At 39.3% G+C, this 26,698-nt stretch overlaps 1 protein-coding gene across 3 annotated transcripts in view; it reads left to right on the forward strand.

The window, feature by feature from the left end:
- The window catches only part of PTPRA (protein tyrosine phosphatase receptor type A), a 189,082-nt gene that overhangs the window by 12,059 nt on the left and 150,325 nt on the right, over positions 1 to 26,698 (forward strand). Inside the window, exon 2 of one of the 3 annotated variants that reach the window (XM_060119964.1) lies at positions 20,751 to 20,848. The exons of the other annotated variants lie outside the window; for them this stretch is intronic. The gene's annotated coding sequence lies outside the window, so the exon portion shown is untranslated. The remainder of the gene's footprint in view (positions 1 to 20,750; positions 20,849 to 26,698) is intronic. 3 annotated transcript variants of the gene reach the window in all.

A 26,698-nucleotide genomic window follows, 5' to 3' on the forward strand; every position in this document is an offset into this window, starting at 1 on the left:
TAAGATAATTCATTGTGTCTGAGGGTTGTAGGTTATTTACCATTACTGATAATCATTGAAGCTGGATAATAGGTATATAAGGGTTTATTATAGAGTTACTCTTGCTCTTAGTTTTAGTGGGTTTCACATCCATTTGTTAGAAATTTAAAAAGTAAAATCTTCTGACGAGTTTTCAAGAGTAATTTCAAGAGTTGTTTTCTTTTCAAGGGAAGATAGACATTTGCTAGCCAAATTTGAAGGGAAATGTTTGTATAATTGGATGGGGTTGGAAAAAGAAATACCACTCTTTAGTAAGCACAACCGTAGTGCTTCTTCCTTTTGGACCCATATTTCTTTTGGACTATGTTAGCCATTAAAACCAAGTATTGATTTGAAATCAGACTTTCAGATTGCTTTGTCACAAAGTATTAAAATGAGATTTTTCAAGCATAATAAGAAATATTTGACCATATGGATCACACTAAATATTTTTAAAACAAGGTTAGTATTAGCATCTTAGTGATAGCAGTAATGGTTTTTATATTTTTCCATATAAAAACCATTGTTGCAATCATTATTTTATTACATTTGGAAATGAATGACTGTTTTTGTAGTATTTATATATATTAGTATCTTTGTCATATTTATTGGTGAACACATGTTGGGGATGTGCGTGTTGATTGACTGGTGTGCAGTCAAAAAATTTGATTGTCATTACTGTGGAGAATGAACTGGAGCATAGAGACTAATTCCGTGATTGTTAGAGCATATTTGGGCAGGGTTGATGGTGTTCTGGACTGGTTTGGCATAGGGGATGGAGATATGTGGATAAGCATGATTTAAGCAGTAGAAGCATTAGTAGGGTTCCACATTTTTGGCTTTTTGAAAGTGAACTGAGCTTTTTTGTGTGGGGAGAAGTTAAAACCCGGCTGCTATAAATTGTTCAAGAGTTCTCAAATATTGATTGACGAATAACCATCAATTAGTTTTCAAACATTGGTTGACAGGTGGCTTAATGCAATATTATAAACGCATTAGTAATACCCCATTAATAAAGAGAATGTCTTCCATTTGGTGTATCAGCAGTACATCAGTATATGGAATAGTTCCAGGACTTCCAGGGTTCCTCTAAAAGGAAAGGTGGGGAAGTGTGGGGGAGAGCTTTCACAGGAATGCTTCTGTTCTGGTGCCCCTTTCCATGTCTCCATTGATTTGAATGCTTTACCCACCTTTCAAGGAATGAGGCCAGTTCCTGAATCCAGTGCTTCTGCTGCTGTCTGTGAGACCACTGCTCTCCGTTGCACCTTACTTCTCACCTGGACCTGCTTGCTTTGTTAACAGGGGCTGAATATGCAGTGACTTCCAACTAGTGTTTCTCTGTTTCTCCATTCTGGGGAGTTAGCCTGGCCCAGGATCTTGCTACTAGTTGGTGGAAGTGATAGAAGATCCTTTTTCTTCCTACAGTTCGTACCCAGTTAGCAATAGTGCTGTTGGTAGCAGTTGTGAACCTCTGAGGCAGTGATTCTCAATAGTGGCTGACTGTGGTGGGAAGGAGAAGGTAAATTTGAAAAAGCATCTTTTTAGAAAATGGAAAAAATAATGGCTTTATGTTTTTTAATCAGTGTGTATATTTTTTTTCAGTGTGTATATTTTTTAATTTGCTTCATTTAAAATCATGTATGCATTTGAATGATACATGTACATGTTAAAATATCCAAATATTAACACTAAAAATATACAGTAAAAGGTAATTCTCTCTCCCTCATCTTCCAAGTTCCCCTTCTCAGAGGCATCCCTAGGCACTATGAACAGTACTTGTGAAACCTTCCAGAAAGAGTCATGCCCGTATACTGTGAGAGTTACTTAAGTTTGACATTTCAACTAACATTTCCTGCTTATTCACTTGCACTTAGCTTTCAGAAGTTCTACTTTGAAGAAGGCTGTTGTAGAGCAAGTAGTGGTTAACAGAGCAGTTCAGTTATGTGTGTTTTGTAATGTCTGAGTGGGGCTTTTGTTCATGAAAAGGACTAAAAATTACTTGGGTTTCAAATTAATGTTCAATTTATTTAAGTGGCAAATTTAAAAACCTAGTTTTTCTTTAGTCTTGTTATTGTACTTGTAAGCATTGTAATTTATGCATAGAAATAAGAACAATAACTTTCACTTGCTCTTTAATTAATGTTAATTCAAGCTTAACTGATTAAATTCCTTCATACCCCATTGTTAGTGAATTAAATTTTCTTAGATATTTAAAATACATTTATACTGTCAGTCTGTCAAACACTGCCAGTCCTTGAATCAGATTAGTTTCTCCCCCCTCCGCCCCCGGCCACGTTGCATGGCATGTGGAAATCTTAGTTCCCTGACCAGGGATTGGACCCACACCGCCTGCATTGGAAGTATGGAGTCTTAACCGCTGGGACTGCCAGGGAAGTCCCCAGATTGGATTTTGTATTTCTTTCATATTTACCTTGTCAGGTTTTATAGTTATTTTAATTTGGGGAGTTGGAAGTGACTAGAGTTCATATCCCATACCTGCCATGCTTTGTGAACATGGACAAAATATTAATACTTAACCCTTCTGAGACTGTTTCTTCACCTAATAAATGGGTTCAATGGTAGTACTCTTTTACTGCATGTTTGTTTTAAGGATTAGATAGTTCACCCCAAGTGCTTAGCAGAGTTCTTAGCGTGTAGTAAACTTTCAGTAAATGTTAGGAAATACTATAATGACCTTGATTTTGTCTTTCCTCTGTAGTAGTTGGTCAGGATACAGTGTAGCTGCATAATTGATCACAGAGTAACTTATATCTTCCTGGGGTTTCAATGGGGGAAAATGTGGCAAGGATGGGAGAGGGAAGAGAGAGGGAGAAGAATTGAGTAAATGGGATAAACTGTACAACATTTGCTCCCTGAACCATCTTCCCCAGAGTTCTGTAACACACTTTCTTGTTTTTTCTCTACCTTTCTGGACACTCCTCAGTTCCCTTAGGCCTCTCTTCTGTGACCACTCTTTGACTTACCAAAGAATACATCCTTAGCCCTCTTGTGGTTCACCCTACGCATTGTTCCTGGAAGCACATGCCTATGCCCAGGGTTTCGGCCGCCAGCTCGTTGCTAATTAGGAGAAAATTTGTCCTCGCACTGGATGATAGCCAGCAACCTACTGGTCATCTTCATTGGACTGTTTCCCAGGCACCTGTAACAGGCTCAGAACTGACCTTATCTTCCCTTTAAATGTGTTACTTTTGTATTCTCTGTCTTGATGAATGACAAAACCCTGTAACCCAAACCAGAAATTTGGATGACACTGTTCTTCTGGTTGGTGATGCATTCCCATCTGTTTTACCTTTAATATTTCTCAAATTTGCCTGCTTTCCCCCACCTCTTCTGTCCCTTAGTTCTGGTTTCTTCTCATTTAGATGACTGCTGCAGATTCCCTAGTTGTCTACCCATTATTATTTCCTTATTCCAGGTCATGTATCACACTGCTGCCAAGAGTGATCTTTTTGACTTCCCTATCTAATCATAGCACTCCCCAGTTTAAAATCCTCTGGGTAAAATCCAAACTCCTTATCAGAGCAAGTTTTTGTGACCAACCCCTCTTAACCTTTTAGCCTTACCTTTTCCCCGTATCCTTGACTGTGCTGTGCTCTTTCAGACCCTCTGTCTTTTGGACTGCCCAACTCCCTCTTTTTTACCTTGCATTATAATTTCTTAGGTAGGGATCAGCTCCTCCAATGAGCATTACCTTACTGACTCTCTCAATTCTGATCTAGGTATAGATCCTTGTGCTATTTCTATCAAGTCACTTAATCATATTGTGTGATAATCCAGACACTTATATAATAATCCATACATCAACACGTGCAGATTAATGGTTTTAGAAGGATCTTAGTGGTCCAGGATGTATAGTAATATGTAATTTTGCTGAGGCATGGATTCATATTACTTGCACTTTGAGTTTGGTGGCAGCAGGTGAGTTCCCTTAATTCTTCAGTGAGCCTAACCTCACTCAGCATCTAAAGCTGTCTTTTTATTATTTCCTTCTTTTTCCTGTTCATTTTCTAGTTTTGTAAGTTTTCTGATTCCAAAACTGGAAAATACCTTTAAACAAGAAACTGTAAGCCCGTGTAATGGCTTGAAAACTCAGAAGGTTTTTAAGATGTCTTTTTCTTCTCCTCTCTTCTTTCCATCTCCCTTATCTTTGGCATTAAGTTTGTGAGGGGATGTGAACTCAAATATGTCTTTGAAAGCTGGGCAGCTTATATGAATGAGAGAAGTAGATCTCTTGGGTCATATGTCATACTAGAGTTTCCATGGCCTATCTAAAGGAGTTCATATTCAATATTTTTATAACACAGTGTGCTACCAGTTTGCAACCCTCACTGTAATTGCCAAGACTGTACCTATATGATTTAGTTTATCTTTCTCTTTGAAACTGAATTCATTAAATAAACAAAAACTTAAGTAACCGTACTACTTCTAGACCCTGCTGAAGTATCACCCACTTACGGAAGTCTCCTGAGTTCTCCTAGGAATTGTTTTTTCCTCCTTTTAGGGTTGGTATAACAAATACAGTATTGATCACAATGTTTTTTGGTTTTTTAAAAAAATATTTATTTACTTATTTGGTTGCACCGGGTCTTAGTTGCAGCACTTGGACTCCTTAGTTTCGGCACATGGGCCCCTTAGTTGTGGCATGTGAACTCTTAGTTGCAGCATGCACGTAGGATCTAGTTCCCTAACCAGGGATCGAACCCGGGCGCCTTGCATTGGGAGCGCAGAGTGTTATCCACTGAGCCACCAGGGAAGTTCCGATCACAATGTATTTTAATTACTCATTTTCATGTCTTAATTTCCTGTTAGTTTATTGAGGACAATTATGTATTGAGGAGCATGTCTATTAATTCTATTAGGTGTTCAATACATTGGTGTTGAACATTGAGCCAAGTGCTAGGCATATAGTAAACAGACATGTTTGTTGATGAACAGGTATCTATACCAAAATCTGGGGGCTCTGTAATATAACATTTCTTTTTCTTTTGATGATCCGAAGGGCTGTGTAGCTACCCTAAATTTCAACTTTGTTTCTTGGAAATTACCAAGAATGTTAGGGATGAGCGATTATTGGGTTGGCCAAAAAGTTCATTCGGTTTTAAAGTTAAACTAGAAGACACATTTTTCTTTCTTTTTTTTTTTTTTTTTTTTTTTTTTGCGGTATGCGGGCCTCTCACTGTTGTGGCCTCCCCCGTTGCGGAGCACAGGCTCCGGACGCGCAGGCTCAGCGGCCATGGCTCACGGGCCCAGCCGCTCCGCGGCATATGGGATCCTCCCAGACCGGGGCACGAACCCGTATCCCCTGCATCGGCAGGCGGACTCTCAACCACTTGCGCCACCAGGGAGGCCCTAGAAGACACATTTTTCATTTTCACCACGAACTTTATTGAACAATAAAGTTGTTCACTTTTTATTCACTGTTTTGTTCCACTACCCTCTGCCATTTTTCAAGCAACGTCATAATTCCATCTTCCCAAAACATTTTATCTTTTTGAGCAAAGAACTGTTCCAGGTGCCTTTTACAGTCTTCCAGGGAATTGAAATTTTTTCCATTAAGAGAATTTTATAGAGACCAAAATAAATGGAAATCTGAAGGTGCGATGTCTGGTGAATAAAGCGGTTGAATCAAAACTTCCCAGCCAAGCTGTAACAGTTTTTGCCTGGTCATCAAAGAAACATGTGGTCTTGCATTATCTTGATAGAAGATTATGTGTTTTCTGTTGACTAATTCCCAACACTTTTCATCGAGTGCTGCTTTCAGCTGGTCTAATTGGGAGCAGTACTTGTTGGAATTAATCGTTTGGTTTTCTGGAAGGAGTTCATAATAGAGGACTCCCTTCCGATCTCACCATATACACAACATCACCTTCTTTGGATAAAGACTGGCCTTTAGTGTGGTTGGTGGTGGTTCATCTCGCTTGCCGCATGATGTCTTCCGTTCCACTTTATTGTACAGTATCTACGTTTCATCGCCTGTCACAATTTGTTTTAAAAACGGAACATTTTCATTACATTTAAGTAGAGAATCACCTGTGGAAATAGGGTCAAGAAGGTTTTTTTCCTTAACTTGTGTGGAACCCAAACATCAAAGCGATTCACATAACCAAGCTGGTGCAAATGGTTTTCAACACTTGATTTGGATATTTTGAGTATGTCGGCCATCTCCCGCATGGTATAACATTCTCAATTAATGTCTCGATTTGATCGCTATCAACTTCAACTGATCTACCTGACCGTGGAGCATCCTGACCTACCTGACCGTGGAGCATCATCCAGGGAGAAATCTCTAGCACGAAACTTCACAAACCACTTCTGACATGTTTGATCAGTCACAGCACCCTCTCCATACACTGAACAAACCTTTTTTTGAGTTTCGGTTACGTTTTTCCCTTTCTTGAAATAAGAAAGCATAATATGCCGAAAATGTTGCTTTTTTTCTTCCATCTTCAATACTAAAATGGCTACAGAAAAATCACCAATTTTGATAAGTTATTTTTTAAATGCACGCTGATATGACAGTTGTCACAATACAATCTGACAAAACTGTTTCAATTGAAGTTAAAGACAACTAAGCCCTACCAGAGCCATCTGAGGGAAAAAAAATCGAATGAAGTTTTTGGCCACCCCAATATGTTGCTGTGTTTGGTGCAGACAGATCTGTGTACCGATGGTGACTAAACAGACTTAATTGCAAATAATCAGTCGTTCATCCCCTGAGAAAAGATCTGTTACAAGGGGAGCTTCTTGCTTCTAATTTCATACAGTTAAAACAAATTAATCACCTGATGACTGTGGAAAATGTAAAGAAATTTGAGTACACCTTGGATAAAGAAAGGGTTTGGAGGAAGCAGACCTGAGTTCTATTTCTGGAAGTACTAATTAGCCTTGTGACTTTAGGCAAGTCTTTCCTGGTCACAGTTTCTTCCTCTGTAAAGTTATAAGGGACTTGATGGTTTAACATCCTCTATCCCTAAAATTATTTAATTCTAATACACTGTAATTTTGGGACTTCCCTGGTGGTCCAGTGGGTAAGACTCCATGCTCCCAATGCAGGGGGCCTGGGTTCGATCCCTGGTTGGGGAACTAGATCCCACACGCATGTTGCAACTAAGAGTTTGCATGCTGCAACGAAGATCCCGAGTGCCACAACGAAGATCCTGAATGCCGCAACTAAGACCCAGGGCAGCCAAAATAAATAAAAACAAAACAAAACAAAAAACAACTAAAAAAAAACAAACAAAAAACCACTGTAATTTCTAAAATATTAGGACCAGTGAAGGAAATACTCATGGCCTAGCTCATTCTAAGGAGAATTTGAAGTAATTTTTACTGATACAAATATAGTACCATGGTGTGTGTGCTTCTAGAGAGAGTGCATTTAGGAGTTCTCCAGAAAGACACCAGAGAAGCTGGTCAGTAATAATGATCACTGGGGAGTGGGGAACTGGATGCCTGGTGGGAAGGATACCTTCTATTCAGCGTATTTTTCTTTTGTAATGTTTGATTTTTATAGTGTGTGCTTGACTATCTACCCAATAAGGACAAATAAATTTTAATATATAAACATACACATAAAGAAGTCAGAGTAGGGCTTCCCTGGTGGCGCAGTGGTTGGGAGTCCGCCTGCCGATGCGGGGGACACGGGTTCGTGCCCCAGTCCAGGAGGATCCCACATGTGTCGCAGAGTGGCTGGGCCCATGAGCCGTGGCCGCTGAGCCTGCGCGTCCGGAGCTCGTGCTCCGCAACGGGAGAGGCCACAACAGTGGGAGGCCCACGTACAGGAAAAAAAAAAAAAAAAAGAAGAAGAAGTCAGAGTAAAGGGAAAGTAAGGGTCTTATGGTAAGAGAGAGGCATGGGATGGTAGTGCAGTCCATTAGATCCTATACAGTTATTTAAAGAAGACTGTATACTGAGCTCTCAAGTTACATTAGCCGAAGGTTCCAAGAGATTCACTTGACTTACAAGATAGAAACCATCATCGGTAGTGAGAAACAACCTTTCCTGGCACTGTGGTTTGAGGCATTTTCCTCTTAAATGGGATATTGTGTGATATGGTGAATGTTTTCAATAGAACCTCTACAGTCATACTGTAATGCAGTATCTCAAATGGGGGTCCTTGGATATATTTTGAAGAGAAGTTTCTCTGAGTAGACTCTAATAGTTTTTAAAATTTCAGTAACCTGAACTATAAGCTTATGAATGACTGCCCACCTTGTAACTGAGTATTGCCACACAATTTCAGTGCCCATGTTTGTGTGTGTGTTTGGGATCATTGGTTATCTATGTCTTTATTTGTAAGTAAGTAGTTTGTGGGACCAGTCAGTGAAAGGCCAAGTAGTGCTAGGCACGCTGGTCAACTTGTTTGCAGTTGTTTGAATGGGAAAGTGATGGGAGAATTAGTATTATATGACGTATGTGTTTAGGCATGCCAAGCTTAAAAAAAAAAAACAACTGTTGTAGTAGGTGATGCAATAGCCGTGTTGTGACTGGTGATTTAATTTCAGCATTAAATCTATTGTTATCTATTAATATTGTTAATTTACTGGTTTTATATAAGTTTGTTTTGGTTTTATAGCTGTATAATAGCACAGTGTTATGTTTATATTTATTCATTAATAAAAATTTTTAAATTAGCATTGAAGGTGTGTTAAAAATTTTGTTTCCTTTAAAAGGTAATTTGTATCTCTCAAATTTGAGAAATCCTGCAGTAGTGATTACAGCTTTGCTTATTCTAAGCTGAGTCCACAGTTGCCCAAATAAGAGGCAGTTTTCTACTCATCATTTCTCATAATTGAATTTTGTTGAATTAGGAAAAAACTTTGAAATCATGAGTACAGTTGCTGATTAGTGACACATCCAACTTACTTTGAAAATAAAGAAGGCTGAAGACAGCGGTGGTGCCTTGAATAGGTGGTGACTCCATCTCTGTTTACATGGAGCAACTGCAGGCAGGACTGAGATGGTTATCAGGAAAGAGTTCACCTGCTCTAACGCACAAATGAATGGATAGACCAGGCTCCAACCTGCTCAGTTGAAGAGAACATGACTTGAATGAGTTTAGTCTGAAAAAAATGTCAAAGTTGAGGTACCTGGTTATTCATTTTAGCTATAGAAAGATATCACTAATCTGCCAAATTTCAAAGAGCATAGTTTTCTGCTGAGTCCTCTAATAAGGACAACTCTTTTGGAAAAGGTTACTCTAGAAAACAGAATTGTACTGTTTTAAAAAATTGTTGGATATTAACTTCCTGCTCAAAATGATTTTGATTTTATTTATTTTTTATTATTTAAAAAAATATATATTTATTTGTTTGGCTGTGCCGGGTCTTAGTTGCGTCATGTGGTATCTACTTCCCTGACCAGGGATCGAATCCGGGACCCCTGCATTGGGAACGTGGAGTCTTAGCCACTGGACCAACAGGGAAGTCCCTCATTTTGATTTTAAAGTTGTTGATCTGAAGCCATTTTTTCTGTTAGTAGCTTAGAACAATTGCTTTTATGTTAAGGTAATTGTTCTTGACATCAAAACATACTTATCAGCACAGAAGAGATAACTACTTTTTCTGTCTTTTACATTTCAAATAATTGTAGTAGAATTTTAAAAGAAGGGTGCAAGGTTTTATATTCTGTAGAGTGTTATCTGATCTGACAGGAGTCTGTTGAATCCTACTGTGTGATCTTAGGGCTGTAGACACCATTTATCAGATTAAGGAAGTTCCCCTCCATTCTTTGTTGCAAAGAGGTTTTTTTTGTTTGGTTTTTGATGTTTTTTTTTGTGGTACACAGGCCTCTCACTGTTGTGGCCTCTCCGGTTGCAGAGCACAGGCTCCGGACGCACAGGCTCAGCGGCCATGGCTCAAGGGCCCAGCCGCTCTGCGGCATGTGGGATCTTCCCGGACCAGGGCACAAACCTGTGTCCCCTGCATCGGCAGGCGGACTCTCAACCACTGCACCACCAGGGAAGCCTGCAAAGAGTTTTTAGTGAGTGGATGTTGAATTATATCCCATGCGTTTTCTGCACCTATTGATATTCATATGCTATTTCTTTAATCTGTCAGTATAATAAATTACATTAATCAACTTTCCATGAGAAAATGATGTTTTATTCTTTTGAGCTCATTTTATATAATTTTCATTGTAAAATATACATAACAGGACGTCCCTGGTGGCGCAGTGGTTAAGAATCTGCCTGCCAATGCAGGGGACACGGGTTTGAGCCCTGCTCCAGGAAGATCCCACATGCCGCGGAGCAACTAAGCTCGTGTGCCACAACTACTGAACCTATGCTCTAGAGCCCACGTGCTGCAACTACTGAGCCCGTGTGCCGCAACTACTGAAGCCCATGTGCTGCAACTCCTGAAGCCCGTGTGTCTAGAGCCTGTGCTCCACAACCAGAGAAGCCACCACAATAAGAAGCCTGTGCAACACAACGAAGAGTAACCCCCACTCACCACAACTAGAGAAAGCCTGTGTGCAGCAACAAAGACCCAATGCAGCCAAAAATAATGAATAAATGGATTTGCCTTAAAAATAAATAAATAATAATTTTAAAAAATACATAACAAAATTTACCATTTTTACTTTTTTTTTTTCTTTTTTCTGTTTTTGCAGTACGTGGGCCTCTCAGTGTTGTGGCCTCTCCTGTTGTGGAGCACAGGCTCAGGACGTGCAGGCTCAGTGGCCATGGCTCACGAGCCCAGCCGCTCCATGGCATGTGGGATCTTCCCAGACCGGGGCACGAACCCATGTCCCCTGCATCAGCAGGCGGACTCTCAACCACTGCGCCACCAGGGAAGCCCCATTTTTACTATTTTTAAGCATACAGTTCAGTGTACGTTCATATTGACTGTTGTGATATCATCACCGCCATCCATCTCCAGGACTTTTTCACCATCCCCACCTGGAACTCTTAAACAGGACGTTCCTGTTTCTACCTCCCTCTAGCCCCTGGCAACTACCTTTCATTAATTAGAAAGGTAGCTTTTAAATGAAACACAATTTGGTCATGGTGTGTACCATATTATCTTTTTATCTTATACATTGATGGCATCAGATTACTAATATTTTGGTTGGAATTTCTTCAGTAACAGTTCAGACTATTTTCTAATTTCCATTGTGGTTTTTTTATTCTTTGATCCATGGGTTATTTATAAGTATGTCTTTTAATTTTCAACTGTGAGGTTTTTTAGTATTGGCTTATAGATTTAATTGCATTGTAGTTAAAGAATAGGGCCTATATGATTTTAGTCCTTTGGAAATTAGTATTTATTTGCTGTTTGGCCAAGTATATTCTTCACTGAGATTACACGTTGTTAATGTTAAATTGTTAACATTTTACCATGATTGCTTTATCTTTGTCACTATATCCATGTAGCTATACAGTTTTTCTGAATCATTTGAGAAGTAAATTGCAGGCAGAAGGCTCTGTAACCTCTTAATCAGTATGTATATCCTCAAAACAAGGATACTCTTCTGTTTAACCACAGCACACTCATTAATATCAGGAAATAAATATTGATATAATACTGCTAATTCACAGACACCACTCAGATTTTCACTGATCTTCCAATTATGTTCTTTACAGTAAAAACAAACAAACAAAAAACCCAAAAGATAACAAAAACCCAACTCCCGCCTCCAAAAACAAAAGCAGAAAAACCTCTTCCTTTCCCTCTTATATTTCTAATTCAGAGACCATCCAGGACCATACATTGCATTTAGTTTTCGTGTCTCTTAAGTTAAAGTTGGTTCAGAAGTGTTTTGCACTTCCTAGTAAGTAAACATTATACATTTTGTGAGATGATACTTTGAGGCTATATGAATAGTTCATTTCTCATCAGCTTTTTACCTACTAGTTGTAGCATCTATTGATGATTTGTGCCTGAGTCAGTTATTACTATAGTGGTTACCAGATGGTAAAATTTTTTAAATTTCATCATTCCTTCTGCATTCATCATTTGGCATTTCACTGTAAGAAAAAGCTTTCTCTCCCCCTTTTTTTCTTTGTATTTATTTATGTATTTATTTACTTATATATTTGCCATGCCACGCGGCATGCAGGATGTTAGTTCCCTGACCAGGGATTGAACCTGTGCCCCCTGCAGTGGAAGTGCGGAGCCTGTTTTTTTTTTTTTTTTTTTTTTTTTTTTTTTTTTTTTTGCGGTATGCGGGCCTCTCACTGTTGTGGCCTCCCCCGTTGCGGAGCACAGGCTCCGGACGCGCAGGCCCAGCGGCCATGGCTCACGGGCCCAGCCGCTCCGCGGCATATGGGATCCTCCCAGACCGGGGCACGAACCCGTATCCCCTGCATCGGCAGGCGGACTCTCAACCACTTGCGCCACCAGGGAGGCCGAGCCTGTTTTTTTTTTGTAATAAATTCGTTTATTTATTTTTGACTGCGTTGGGTCTTCACTGCTGCGCACAGGCTTTCTCTAGTTGCAGTGAGCTGGGGCTTCTCTTCATTGAGGTGCGGTGGCTTCTCATTGCGGAGCACGGGCTCTAGGTGCACGGGCTTCAGTAGTTGTGCCACGCAGGTTCAGTAGTTGTGGCTCGTGGGCTCTAGAGCTCAGCCTCAGTAGTTGTGGCGCACGGGCTTAGTTGCTCTGCGGCATGTGGGATCTTCCCGGACCAGGGATTGAACCCATGTTCCCTGCACTGGCAGGCAGATTCTTAACCATTGCACCACCTGGGAAGTCCCAAAGTGCGGAGTCTTAACCACTGGACCACCAAGTGATCCCTTTTTTCCTTTTTAAAATCATTTAAACATGTTAGCATGAACTCCTGGATTCCTGTGTTATTCATTTATCATTTATTTTGATGGTTGAATTGTCCCAGATTTGGCCATAGGAACTCTTTCAAGCTGGCTCCTGTGCCCTTTTTTCATGTCCCCATCATTCTTTGATCACTTACTTAACTTTTTTGAACAGTGAGATTTTCCATGCTCATCTTGTACCTTCACTGCCCCAGTTGTGGAATCAACCATTTCATCAAGGAACTCTGGTTCAGACCTTTTATTAGAGGCTATATTTAGAAAACAAGATCTGAATACCAGATATGTTCTTTTCTTCTGGGGTATCATTGCTCTTAGACTCTATTAGAGGCCAGAGGTAGGATATTGTTTTAAAATGTACCTGGGATTTAATTTATAAGTACGACTGAGTGATGGCATGAAGAGGTCAATGCCATTGAAGGAAGTTTATTACTCATAGTTCCTCAGACACAGGAGGCACCATGCTATGCAGGGCCACATGGGAGAAGCACTAGGGTCAGTCAGGAGGCAGAAGGAATGAGGGGAAAATATGGATGAGGGCCTTTATCATCGTGGTGATGGGAAGTTGTTAGGTGGAAATTTTCCCTATTGGGCAGGAAGTGAAACACAGATGCTGGGGTTTGTGGTTGGAGGGTTTGTAATAATTTATACATATACATACACATGTATATACAAAACATACACAAACATCGATATATGCCTATAAATATTGAAAGCCATGATTTCACTCTGATATGTTTAGTTCTGTTTCAGTACCACAGGATTTTTTCTAGTGTTTCTCCTTTCTGAATTTGTACCTCCTTTCTCTGACGTTTAGAATCTAGCTTTCCATCTTTTTTACTCCAGCCCCATTGTGGGTAACAGTCTCATGAGCATGAGGGCTACCTCATTGACCCCAGCCCCACTGAAAAAGCTGGCTGAGCACCCCCATCTAGTTCCATGAGTCACTTTTATATACAGAAAATTCTCACTTTACATAGTTCCAATATGCATGAATTTCTACCATGGTTTAACTGAATTACACTGGTCCCCAAATAACAGTTAATATAACTAAATATAACTTGTGATCAGGAATAGCTTCTCCAAAAAATTTAAAATTTACTCTGACCCTGTAATAGCTGATTAATACCTTCCCTAGACAGTATTCAATTGAAGGTAGCCTTTTTTTATTTTTTAAAGGAAAATTACAGTCTCTGCATTGCTCTCAGCTTAACTTTACACAGCTCTGCATTTCCCTCTGTCAGTTCCTCTTGGAATGGTGGGTGGGTAGCAGAAGAGAGGATATGTACAAAAATGTATTTTTAGTTCTTTTGAACAGAGGGGTTGCTACAGCCATTGCTATTGATGACAGGAAGTATATTTATAGCTCCAGGGAAGTAGGGTCCTGGTTTAAGAAAACCTGGGAGGCTGTACTTAATATATTTCATTAAAGCTCATTTGCACTTCATAGGAAGTGAAGTTGAAATGAATGGACCTGTAACTTATCTTATGAAGTATAGTTATTTTCATAAGTATATTCAGTCTGCTCCTGAATTTGGAAAAACCTTCCATTTTGAAATTTCACAATTGGTAGCACCTAAAACAAGGGACACCTCTGGAGTATATGGGATGTGTGTGGACAGTTCAGATGGTGGCATGCAGTTGTACAGTTGAGGGGTTACCAAATACTGCTCCCAATTAGACATTATTTATGAAGTTCTACTGGTAGAGCTTCTGTTGTGATTTTCTTTTAAAGTCTGAAACGAAAATAATTGTTCGTGGGTCATAAGATAATCTCTGTAAAACCAATTTGGGGTTTTCCACTAGGCACCATATAACTTTCTCACAAGTTTGATTGGGACAGGACTTTTGCCATTGATTATCATGTGCAATGAACACATTAAACACAAGTTAAATTATTCTGAAGCCTTTTCTCTTTTTTTCCCCACTCCTTTTCTTAATTGAGAGAAGCCAAGAGTTGGTTTCCAAGGATACGTCTTCTCTCTTACACGGGTCTCAGATTGATGTAGTCATGGAAATCAGGCAGTAAACTCATTCTTGGCAGCTGCCACCACTGGTCTGATCCTTTCTTTTAAAGGCATGAGATTCTTTAATAACTCATTTTGGGAAGGTTGGGGCCAGATGATTCCAGGTCATCCCAGAGGGGTGTTTGGGAATGTTGTTAAATAGATGTGATTCAGTTAAGTATTAAGAGCTTGCTAAACAAAACTGCAGTGATTTAACTAAAGATTTTATGCCTAATTTAAACAGGAATTTAAAATACAGAATTATTAATGTTTAGTCCTTTTTAAGAATATTTTAAAACATTCCTAAGTACAATTTGAAGATCTTATTTTTTGTTTTTAACTTTATGAATTTAAAATGTTAAGAATTGTAGATATGCTGACCTTTATTTAGCACAATGAAGGTTTTCAACTGGCCCACTAAAGGCTATCCACTAATGAAATAAAAATATGAAATAATGTGCTCTTTATTTTTTGTGGATTCTGAAGCTGACTGCCTTGGTTCAAATTCCATCTTAGATATGTAACCTTGGGCAAGTTACTTAACCTCTCTGTGCCTCAGTTTCCTCTCTGCAAAGTGGGGCATAATAACATCCACTTCATAGGGTTGTGGTGAGGAGTAAATGAGCTAAATTAGGTAACACACCTAACTTACCAGAGCATTCAGCAAATGTTGGTCATTCCATTTATACATAAGGAATAGAATTATTGGTGAGGTTGTAAAGGCTGAAAAATAACTAAATTCAGAGAAGGTTTGTACTGAGTTCATTTATGAAAGACTTTTAAAGGAAGGAAGATATCTTTTTTTTTAATTTATTTTATTTTTGGCTGCATTGGGTCTTCGTTGCTGCGCAAGGGCTTTCTGTAGTTGCGGTGAGCAGGGGCTACTCTTTGTTGCAGTGCGCGGGCTTCTTACTGCGGTGGCTTCTCTTGTTGCGGAGCACGGGCCCTAGGTGCACGGGCTTCAGTAGTTGTGGCCTGTGGGCTCTAGTGCGCGGGCTCAGTAGCTGTGGTGCATGGACTTAGTTGCTTGGCGGCATGTGGGATCTTCCTGGACCAGGGCTCAAACCTGTGGCCCCTGCATTGGCAGGCGGATTCTTTTTTTTTTTTTTTTTTTAAAGGTTCACATGTTTATTACTGAGCTACACAGTGAGCAGTGGTGAGGAAAGATCAAGAAGAGAGGAGAGAGCATCAAACACAGGCAGCTGTTCCAGACACTAGTGATGTTCTGATAATGTGTGACACTTCATATGTGAGGCTCATTATAGACCCCTTCTCCAATGTCTTCTCTTAGAGTTGTACCTGATTTTATTACCAGTTTTCATTCGAATCCATTGGGGAATGGGACGATTCTGCTTTTGTTTCTTGGCCAGGAATCGCTTGATCCTGAAAGTCTTGTGAGAAGACATGGCGAGGAGCAAATCCAGCCGCCCATAGGATGGCGGACAAGAGAAAAGAGCGGCAGGCGGATTCTTAACCACTGTGCCACCAGGGAAGTCCCAAAATATCTTATTTTAAAAAATAAATTTATTTTATTTATTTATCTTTGGCTGCCTTGGGTCTTCTTTGCTGCCCGCGGGCTTTCTCTAGTTGCGGCGAGCGGGGGCTACGCTTCATTGAGGTGTGCGGGCTTCTGATTGCAGTGGCTTCTCTTGTTGCAGAGGATGGGCTCTAGGCGTGCAGGCTGGGTAGTTGTGGTTCGTGGGCTCTAGAGCACAGGCTCAGTACTTCTGGCACATGGGCTTAGTAGCTCCGTGGCATGTGGGATCTTCCCAGACCAGGGCTCAAACCCGTGTCCTCTGCATTGGCAGGTGGATTCTTAACCACTGCGCCACCAGGGAAGCCCTCAAGATATCTTTTTTGACATGTACTATTTTTTAGGTTAACAAGGGTGGTGGAGGATTTAGAATCTCCTCCCTATCCCAAATGAATAAACCATCTGTTTTCTTCTCCCTTTTAAAGAATTAGTATTGGGTTTACATAACTTAGCAAGATATTTGTCAGTTTGGGAAACAGTAATTGTTTGATCGATTGCTACATACTAGGCAGGTGCTTAGATTTCAAAGGTGAATGAGGCACATCCTGTTTTGGAGGGGTATGAATGGAGAAGTGTAAAGAAGTGAGAATGAGCTATTCTTACAAAACTTAATTCCTTATAAATTGTGTTAAATGCTACACTAGCAGAATTTGAAATTTTAAAAAAATGATACGGTGATAGGAGAGAGCATAAATTAACTTAATAAGAAATATGCAAAACTAATATGAAAAAACTAAAGCTTTACTGAAGGATTTTTTAAAAGATATAAATAAATTCAGTATTTATACTCTGTTCCTCAATATGAGAGACTTAAATATTATAAAGATATTATATAGATGTCAGTGCTCCCCAAGTTATTCTACAGATTTAGTGCAAATTGTTTGTAAACCCAGTGATGTGAGCCTTTTCGAGATATTGACAAATAATGTATACAGTTCATTTGGAAGAGTAAATGCGGTAGTTGAAAAAATTTGAAAAACTTTGAAGAAGAACAATAATTGGAGGGCAGTAGAAGTGGGGAGGGTATGTGACACTTGACCCTCCAGATAGTACCGTATACCAGGAAGTTAAAGGTGTTTAAGTCAGTTTGGCATTTGTGTTGGAATAGACAAAACAAGTATTTAGAGCATAATAGTAAGTTCAGAAACAGACCTGGATATGTGAGGAATTTAGAATGTGATAAAAATAACATATAAAAATCAGGAAGAGGACTTCCCTGGTAGCGCAGTGGTTGAGAATCCACCTGCCAATGCAGGGGACACGGGTTCGAGCCCTGGTCTGGGAGGATCCCACATGTGGTGGAGCAAGTAAGCCCGTGCACCACAGCTACAGAGCCTGCACTCTAGAGCCTGTGAGCCACAACTACTGAGCCCTTGTGCCACAACTACTGAAGCCCGTGTGCCTAGAGCCTGTGCTCCGCAACAAGAGAAGCCACTGCAATGAGAGGCCTGTGCACCGCAATGAAGAGTAGCCCCCTGCTCACTGCAACTAGAGAAAGCCTGCATGCAGCAACAAGGACCCAACACAGCCATAAATAAATAAATAAATTTATTTATTTATTTATTTTTTTAAAAAATCAGGGAGTAAAGGATGGAGTATTCAATAAATGGTCCTGCCACAGTAGGCTGTTTTGGGGGAAAATACATAAAGATTACTAATTTAGACTATGCTCAAATAATCACGAGATTACAGAGTATGCTTAACCAGATTACTGAATTAACCACACTTTTTTTTTTTTGGCCGTGCTGCGCGGCATGCAGGATCTTAATTCCCCAACCCCGAGGATCGAACCCGTGCTGCCTGTAGTGGAAGTGTAGAGTCCTAACCACTGGACCGCCAGGGAATTCCACACCACACTTTGCATTCTTTAGAATGTACTGAATGATTCTTAAAATGATCTGAACACTGATGGCTGACAGACTACTCTCGAGTATACCTTGCCTTCTGCAATCACTAGTTGAACTTTTACTTTCAGGGATCAGTATGTTCTAAACCTCCTTTTATGCCAATTATACTTATTGTAATCTTGTAACCTAATTATATATTATTTAAACCAAGAAAATATGTAAAAATAGTTGTTTTTAAGAAAGTTAAGTTGAAGATCCTGGAAGGATTGGATAAATATAAGTCCCTCCCTTCCAGATTACTTTCTTACTAGTTTTGGGCATGAACACTTTAAAAGATTAAGGGAAAGAAACCATAAAAATCTTATTCAAGGTTCTGTACTCATTTGTCTCACAGTTGTCTAAGTTTTTGTTCCACGCTAAAGAAACTGAAACTTGAAATCATCAATATGTATTATGGATATGATGATCTATGCAAGAAACATTAATTAGCATATCTGTACTTAAAGAAGAGGCCTTGGTATTCTACCAAAATATTGGCAGATGAATGTACATGTATTTTTAAGTAAAAATCAAATATTTAAATTACATACATATATATATTTTTTGATTACCTGATTTACTGTACTTTTTCATGTAACCAACCAGGCCCGGGTCCTATTTGTGTTGGGTAAAAGTTTTTACCATTCCCTGGAGGAAGTAAGAGGTGATGCTTTTATGTGCTTAGGCTAAAGAAAACCCTTTCTCCAAAGCAAGGTAATTAGACAATTTCTGTAAAGGGCCAAAGAGTATGTATTTTAGACTTCGCAGTCCAAAAAGCAAAATTGAGGCTCTTGTGTAGGTACTTTATAACAAGAAAGAAAACACATTTCCACAAATTTATTATTGATGAAATTCAAATATGATAATAGTAATAATAATTATTCTTATTACTGAGTACAACTTTTTGTAATACAGGTATACTGATGAGAAAAATGGACTTCTTTTTTAGGTGATACATTTTGCTTAATTGGGGTTCAGAGTTACTGTTTCCTGTCATCAAAATTGATTGCAAATGTTCATCTGTTAATGCTGATCTGTAATGAGATTTTACATATTTCATCTTTGGAAATATCTTCACACAGATGTACAGCCAAATATTGGTGTCAGCCCACAAGCATATGATTTTAATGGAACATATTAATTAATTGGGAAACATTTATAGAATTACATTAGATTTTTCTCTTAGTATTTGCCTTTTAGCATATCGTTACGTTTTAGATTAATTACTTCCAGTTGAAGGTTAGGTGTAAGTGCCATAATTGCACTGTTAAATAGATTTTGAAAGATGGAAATTTTCTTTGCACTTGCATTGAAGTCCTAAAAATGCTTCCAGAATTATAGTTTGAGCTAAAAATATATATCCACTGCAAATTTGTTTGAGAACTGAGATCTCACTTTTTGTTTTAACTTTTGACAGCAGCTTGACATTACTAGCTTTTGTGTAAATGAATTAACTGCAGTTTAAGTTTCACATGTAAGTCCAGTGCTGCCCTATAATGTTAGGTTGAATTTATTAAATAGTATAAAATCTGCAGCAAAAGCTAAGTTTCATTTGTGATCATAGTGATAATAGTGACTGAAAATGGTCTTATTGTTCTGAAACTTCAATCTCAGCCCTGAGCTTTAAAAAATATATATCACAGTAAAACTTTACAGCTGTTAAGCCATCAAACTGCTGTGTGGGCAGGCAAGACAGGTTATTCTGCTTCTGCTGCTGACAGTGATTTAGCCCATGACAGTGAATGAAGTTCATCATTGACACTATTGGTTCAGTACCATGATAAATTCAAATATTTTTCACAGTACCTGCTGATGAAAAATAATAAACAACCACCTTATATCTTCACAAGCTTTGTAAGTTCCAACTAAGCCTTTTTCTACTCCATATATATTTTTACAAACATCATCAATTATAACTCATCTTAGCAGATTCTACTTCAGGTTGTTCTAAATTAGTATTTTCTCAGCTTCTAGCCACACAGACTATTCATAGAAGCTACTTCTTCAAATACTTTAAACTTGGCATTGACTCCTTGAGTAAACAACAACAACTGAGCAGTATTAGTAACATCTAACTCATCAAGGGACAGGGGAATCAACTTGAAATCATTTGCCTTTTAAAAAAATAGATTATTAATTTTATTTCCATTGTCCTCAACTTTTGGAGCAACTGGTTTTGCTGAAAGGCTAATAATAGTCTTAAGTTTATTTTCTCTGAATACATTTCTTGAGCTCCTGCAGTCAAACATTATTTTATTTAATTTTAATTTTAATTTTTGGCCACCCCACATGGCTTGCGGGATCTTAGTTCCCTGACCAGGGATCGAACCCAGGCCCCGAGCAGTAGAAGTACAGAGTCCTAACCACTGGACCGCCAGGGAACTCCCAGCATGATTTTATCAACTCACAATTGGCAAATTACTTTCCTTGCTTGGCTAACAAATGAGCTTCTTGGAAACTTACTTTGGTTGCAGCCTCATTTTTTTTTCTTCTCTCCCTCTCTTTCTTCCTTCCAGAAATTCTGCTGTGATGAGATATTCCACTTCACATTTTCTACTTTTTCTGACCATTGCTTTCCTGTGAATTGGGAATATTGAGATGACTACTTAGTCTGGTAATGTTGATGTATATTGAATTTTTCTAGCACAGCTGTAGTGTCATTGCATAATAAACACAGTGCTTTCCCATCTGACTTGATAACAATAATCCACACTCTCCACTGTGCCTTAAAAGCATGACAAAGTCCACTTTTCTCTTTTCTTGTTTTGACTTGATGGCTATGCACTGGTAATAAAAACCCCAAAAAAACTATCACAGTATGCCAGTATGCATGTGTAGCGCTCAAAACGCTGTTGACTTGCAACTTCATCACTGCGATGTGTGGTACACTGAGCAGCAGTGCAAAGCTCTGTGAGTACCACATATACAAGGAGCCACTCGATTCTGCCATTGTAATGTTGAAGCCAGCCATACATAGCCAATACATCAGTGAATGAGTACCATTGTGTTTGATATTATTTGTGGACACTGGAGTTTGTGAATTTCATATAATTTGCGTATCATGAAATATTATTATTTTTATTTTTTCCAACCAATAGAAAATGTAAAATTGTTTCTTAGCTTGCAGGTCTTACTAAAATCAGAGATTTGCTCACCTCTATTTAGGGTAAAGCATGACACAAGTCCAGAATCAAGAAGGAAAAGATTGCATAAAATTTGACTGCTTAAAAAGATAATATAGGGCTTCCCTGGTGGCGCAGTGGTTGAGAGTCTGCCTGCCGATGCAGGGGACACGGGTTCATGCCCCGGTCCGGGAAGATCCCACATGCCGCGGAGCGGCTGGGCCCGTGAGCCATGGCCACCGAGCCCGCGCCTCCGGAGCCTGTGCTCCGCAACGGGAGAGGCCACAACAGTGAGAGGCCCGCATACCGCAAAAAAAAAAGATAATATAAACAAAACTAAAATATAAACTGCAAATTGGGGAAAAAATATTTGCAACCATATGTCAGGAAAAAACCATAATATCATCCTAATATGAGAGAGTACCTATAGATAAGAAACAGACCAATATCCTGTTAGAAAAATGGGCAAAGACAATTCACCAAATAAATACAAATGTCAGTAACTGTATGAACTATTGATCCAATACTGAACCAGGAAAGGCAAATGAAAACATGGGAGGCTTTCACTTTTCACTTCATAAACTTGAGTATTGCTTGAGACTTTTACAGCAAGCAAATACTACATTTATCAGTGCTTAGAAACCAAAAAAAAGTTTTTTCTTGTAATTTTTGAATTGCTGCTTGTTTTTCTGGTACCTAAGTTTTCTGTATTCCTGAACAGAGGTAGAAGAGGGTGAGTCCTGTCCCTTTCCTGCCTCTGCTGTACTATGCATGTTGCTTCGGTTCAGAAGCCAGAGCATGTGGAGTTGAGGCCCCAGAAAATTCCCCCACCACAGTCTTTTGTATCATCTCGGGTGTTTTACTGGGAAAGCATGATGAGCACTGCTTGCATTTGATACCTGTTGACCTTGAAGTCTAGAGGTTGATTTTTCAAACGAAGCTAGAACTTTGCTGGTTCCATTAAGCATTTTATAAATAACTTTGATGTTAAGAGTTTTGAATTGCTTTTTATTTTTATTTTTTTTATTTTTATTTTTTGGTGGTACGCGGGCCTCTCACTGTTGTGGCCTCTCCCGTTGCGGAGCACAGGCTCCAGACACGCAGGCTCAGTGGCCATGGCTCACAGGCCCAGCCGCTCTGCGGCATGTGGGAACTTTCCAGACCGGGGCACAAACCCGTGTCCCCTGCATCAGCAGGCGGACTCTCAACCACTGTGCCACCAGGGAAGCCCTTTGAATTGCTTTTTAATTCCATTTTTGTTTTAAATAGTAATTAATAGAAGCAAGAGGGTGGAGAGAATTTTCTAAACCAACTCTTGTTTAAAATAGTTCTAATTTTGATAGGATTCTATATTTTCCTAGATTTGTTAAATATTTCTAAAGATGTTTGGCATAGGTATTAACACTTCGTGGGCCTGTTGTATACAAACCAGTTTTTTTTTTTCTTTTTCTAGTTCTGAATTAAGTCAGTCATGAGCAATAACGGAACCTGGTATGTGTGTGACTGCTACTGCATTTGCTCAAGGCATTAGGTTAGCAAGGTGAATCACAAGGGATGAGAATTCTACTTTGCATTTCTTTTCAAATCGGGAGTTGTAGAATTTGATGTGTATGAAGCATGTTGTGTTATTCTTTTCCTATTTTCTATGTAGATGATTTCATTATAGGGACTTTGACTTTTAGATCTTGGTTTAAAACACTGATTGACGGGCTTCCCTGGTGGCGCAGTGGTTGAGAGTCCGCCTGCCGATGCAGGGGACACAGGTTCGTGCCCCGGTCTGGGAAGATCCCACATGCCGTGGAGCGGCTAGGCCCGTGAGCCATGGCCACTGAGCCTGCGCGTCCGGAGCCTGTGCTCCGCAAGGGGAGAGGCCACAACAGTGAGAGGCCCGCCTACCGCAAAAAAAAAAAAAACCAAAAAACAAAACACTGATTGACTAAGTGATAATTAAGTATATTTCATGTGGAAAAGGAATAATATTCTTGTCCTGAAATAAGCTAATGAAAACATGGCTAATCTGATCAGGAGGAACCTTATCCTAAGCATGGCAGGAAGTAAACTTGTAACACCAGTTACATACAGTGTAGCAGCTATGATTGGGGGAAGATGAGTATGAGAGAGAGTAAGTAAAAGTAAAGTATAAATTATAAGAAGTTTGAGAGAAAGTGACTTTGTGATCTAACTTTGTGAGAGACAGAGGTGGGAATATTGGATAGGCGTGTACATGTCCCTAGATTTTTAGGAAGGCATACTTCAAAAAGGTAGAGAAGACATGAGTATGAATCAATAGGAGTGGTATACCAAAAGGAACGTCAGTTTAGAAAAAAACAAAAACTGCTCTCAAACTAAAGATAGGTGGTTGCTTCTAATAACCATTCAGACTTGAATAAGAAATTAGAAGATAGGAGTACTGAAAAATATACAGGGTATATTAGTCTATCAGCAAATATAGAAAAAGTAAAGTAACTTAACTTCTCTTAAAATCTAATTAGTATTAAACTGATTTTTTATGAAAAAGCTTTTAAGTCTTTTATGGCTTTTACTGCTGTTCTCTCAAACTACACTGTCCAATATGATAGTCATCAGCCACTTGTGCTAGTGTATTGGGTAGAGCTATGTAGAACATTTCCAACATCACAGAAATTTTTATTGGGGAGTGCTTCAAAAATGAGATACATTATTAGAAAAGCTAGTAAAAAGTAAGTTGGGGTATAAGGATACTTTTCTGTCCAGAAATTTTGCTAAGGAAGAAATAGATTTTTATAATACTGAGACATTGTAGTGTCCTTTATTGTTGTACTTGCATTTTGTCCTTTATTTTGAAATAATTTTAAATTTACAGATAAGTTGCAATAATAGTACAAAGAGCCTTTTCTTTTCCTTAACCATTTGTGAATAAGATGCTCACTTGATGCCCCATCAGCCCTTAATACTTTAGTGTGTATTTCCTACAAACAGGGATATTCTCCCGTATAACCTCAATATACCCATGTAATCAGGACCTTAATATTGATACAGTAGTACCAGCTAATCCTTAGATTTCACTGATATCAGATATCCATAGATATCATTTGTCCTGATAAAAATATTGTATAGCAGGAGAATCCAGTTCAGAATCACATATCACATTTAGTTGTCATGTCTGTCTTTGACTTGATCCTCTTGATACTTTTGAAGAGTATAGGCTAGTTATTTTGAGGAATATTCCTCGATTTGGGCCTGATGTTCCTTCATGGTTTGATTCAGAATATGCATTTTTTCGGGAATACCACATAAAGGGTGCTGTATTTTTATTCTAATCTTATTCACAATTTCCATTGTGTCCTGTTTCTCGTAATGTTAGCCTTGATGACTTGATACTAAGGTGTTGCTACCAGTTTTCTCTACTGTAAATTTATTCACTTTTCCCTTTGTAGTTAATAAGTATTTTGTGAGGAGGGGGTACTTTGAGACCATGTAAATTACCTCATTTCTTGTCCAACTTTCACCCACTGGTTTTAGCATCTATTGATAATTTTTGGCAGGATTATTAGTATGATGGTTGCCAAATGACAGTTTTCTAATTTTATTATTCCTTCCACATTCATCAGTGGACATTCCATTGTAACAAAAAGCTTTCTTTTCTTCCATTCATTTATTAAATTGATATGGACTTATGGATTCCTATTTTATTCAGTGAGTTATGATCTATTAATATAATTTGTTACTCTGAGCCTGAATTTGTCCCACATTTGGCCAGTGGAAACCCTTCAAGTTGGCTCCTATATCCTTTTGACATGTCCTATCATTCTTTAATCACTTCCCTTTTTACCTTCTAGCACAACAAGATGTTCCAATCTCTTGTATTATACTTTTCCTCCCTCAGCTCTAGAATCAGTCATTTCAACAAGCCCTGGTTCCTTTTATTGAAGAGCATATTTAAAAAGCAGGTCTATGGGACTTCCCTGGTGGTGCAGTGGTTAACAATCTGCCTGCCAGTGCAGGGGACATGGGTTCGATTCCTGGTCTGGGAAGATCCCACATGCTGCGGAGCAGCTAAGCCTGTGCACCACAACTACTGAGCCTGAGCTCTAGAGCCCGTGAGCCACAACTGCTGAAGCCCGCCTGCCTAGAGCCTGTGCTCTGCAACAAGGGAAGCCACCGCAATGAGAAGCCTGTGCACTGCAACGGAGAGTAGCCCCCACTGACCGCAACTAGAGAAAACCCGCGTGCAGCAATGAAGACCCAATGCAGCCAAAAATAAATAAATTAATTAATTTAAAAGAAAAAGAAAAAAACAGGTCTGGGCTTCCCTGGTGGTGCAGTGGTTGAGAATCCGCCTGCCAGTGCAGGGGACACAGGTTCGAGCCCTGGTCCGGGAAGATCCCACATGCCACGGAGCAACTAAGCCCATGACGAAGAGTAGCCCCCACTCGCCGCAACCAGGGAAAGCCCGCCCACAGCAACGAAGACCCAACGTAGCCGAAAATAAATAAATAAATAAAATAAAAATTTTTTTAAAAAGCAGGTCTGTGAATTCTCTGCTGGTCCAGTGGTTAGGACGCTGAGCTTCAATTGCAGGGAGCATGAGTTTGATCCCTGGTCAGGGAACTAAGATCCCACAAGCTGCACAGCACAGCCAAAAAAAAAAGCAGGTCTGGACGTTAGGTATGATTGTTTTACTGAGACATTGCTGCTTGTAAGCCTCTCTGGACAGAACTAGGGAATGTACATATACATACACAAAATATACTCTTACATATGCATCCATATCTATATTTTCTCTCTGTATATATATGTATATATAAAATGCTGTGAGTTCACACTGGAACCTCCAATTCTAGGCTAACACCTCAGAGTTCATTTTATTTTCTCCCTTTTTTGTACTTGAAACACCCTTCTCTGACAGAGAATCTTGCTTGTATTATTCTTTTTTTTTTTCCTATTTTTTTTATTAGTTTCTGCTTTATAACAAAGTGAATCAGTCATACATATACATCTGTTCCCACATCCCCTCCCTCATGCATCTCCCTCCCTCCCACCCTCCCCATCCCTACCCTCCAGGCAGTCACAAAGCACCGAGCTGATCTCCCTGTGCTCTGCGGCTGCTTCCCACTATCTGTCTACCCTACGTTTGGTAGTGTATATATGTCCATGCCTCTTTCGCTTTGTCACAGCTTACCCTTCCCCCTCCCCATATCCTCAAGTCCATTCTCAAGTAGGTCTGTGTCTTTATTCCCGTTTTACCCCTAGGTTCTTCATGACATTTTTTTTCTTATATTCCATATATATGTGTTAGCATACGGTATTTGTCTTTCTCTTTCTGACTTACTTCACTCTGTATGACAGACTCTAGGTCTATC

The sequence above is a fragment of the Mesoplodon densirostris genome, chromosome 16, assembly GCF_025265405.1.
Source record: "Mesoplodon densirostris isolate mMesDen1 chromosome 16, mMesDen1 primary haplotype, whole genome shotgun sequence".
NCBI classification, from domain to species: Eukaryota; Metazoa; Chordata; class Mammalia; order Artiodactyla; family Ziphiidae; genus Mesoplodon; species Mesoplodon densirostris.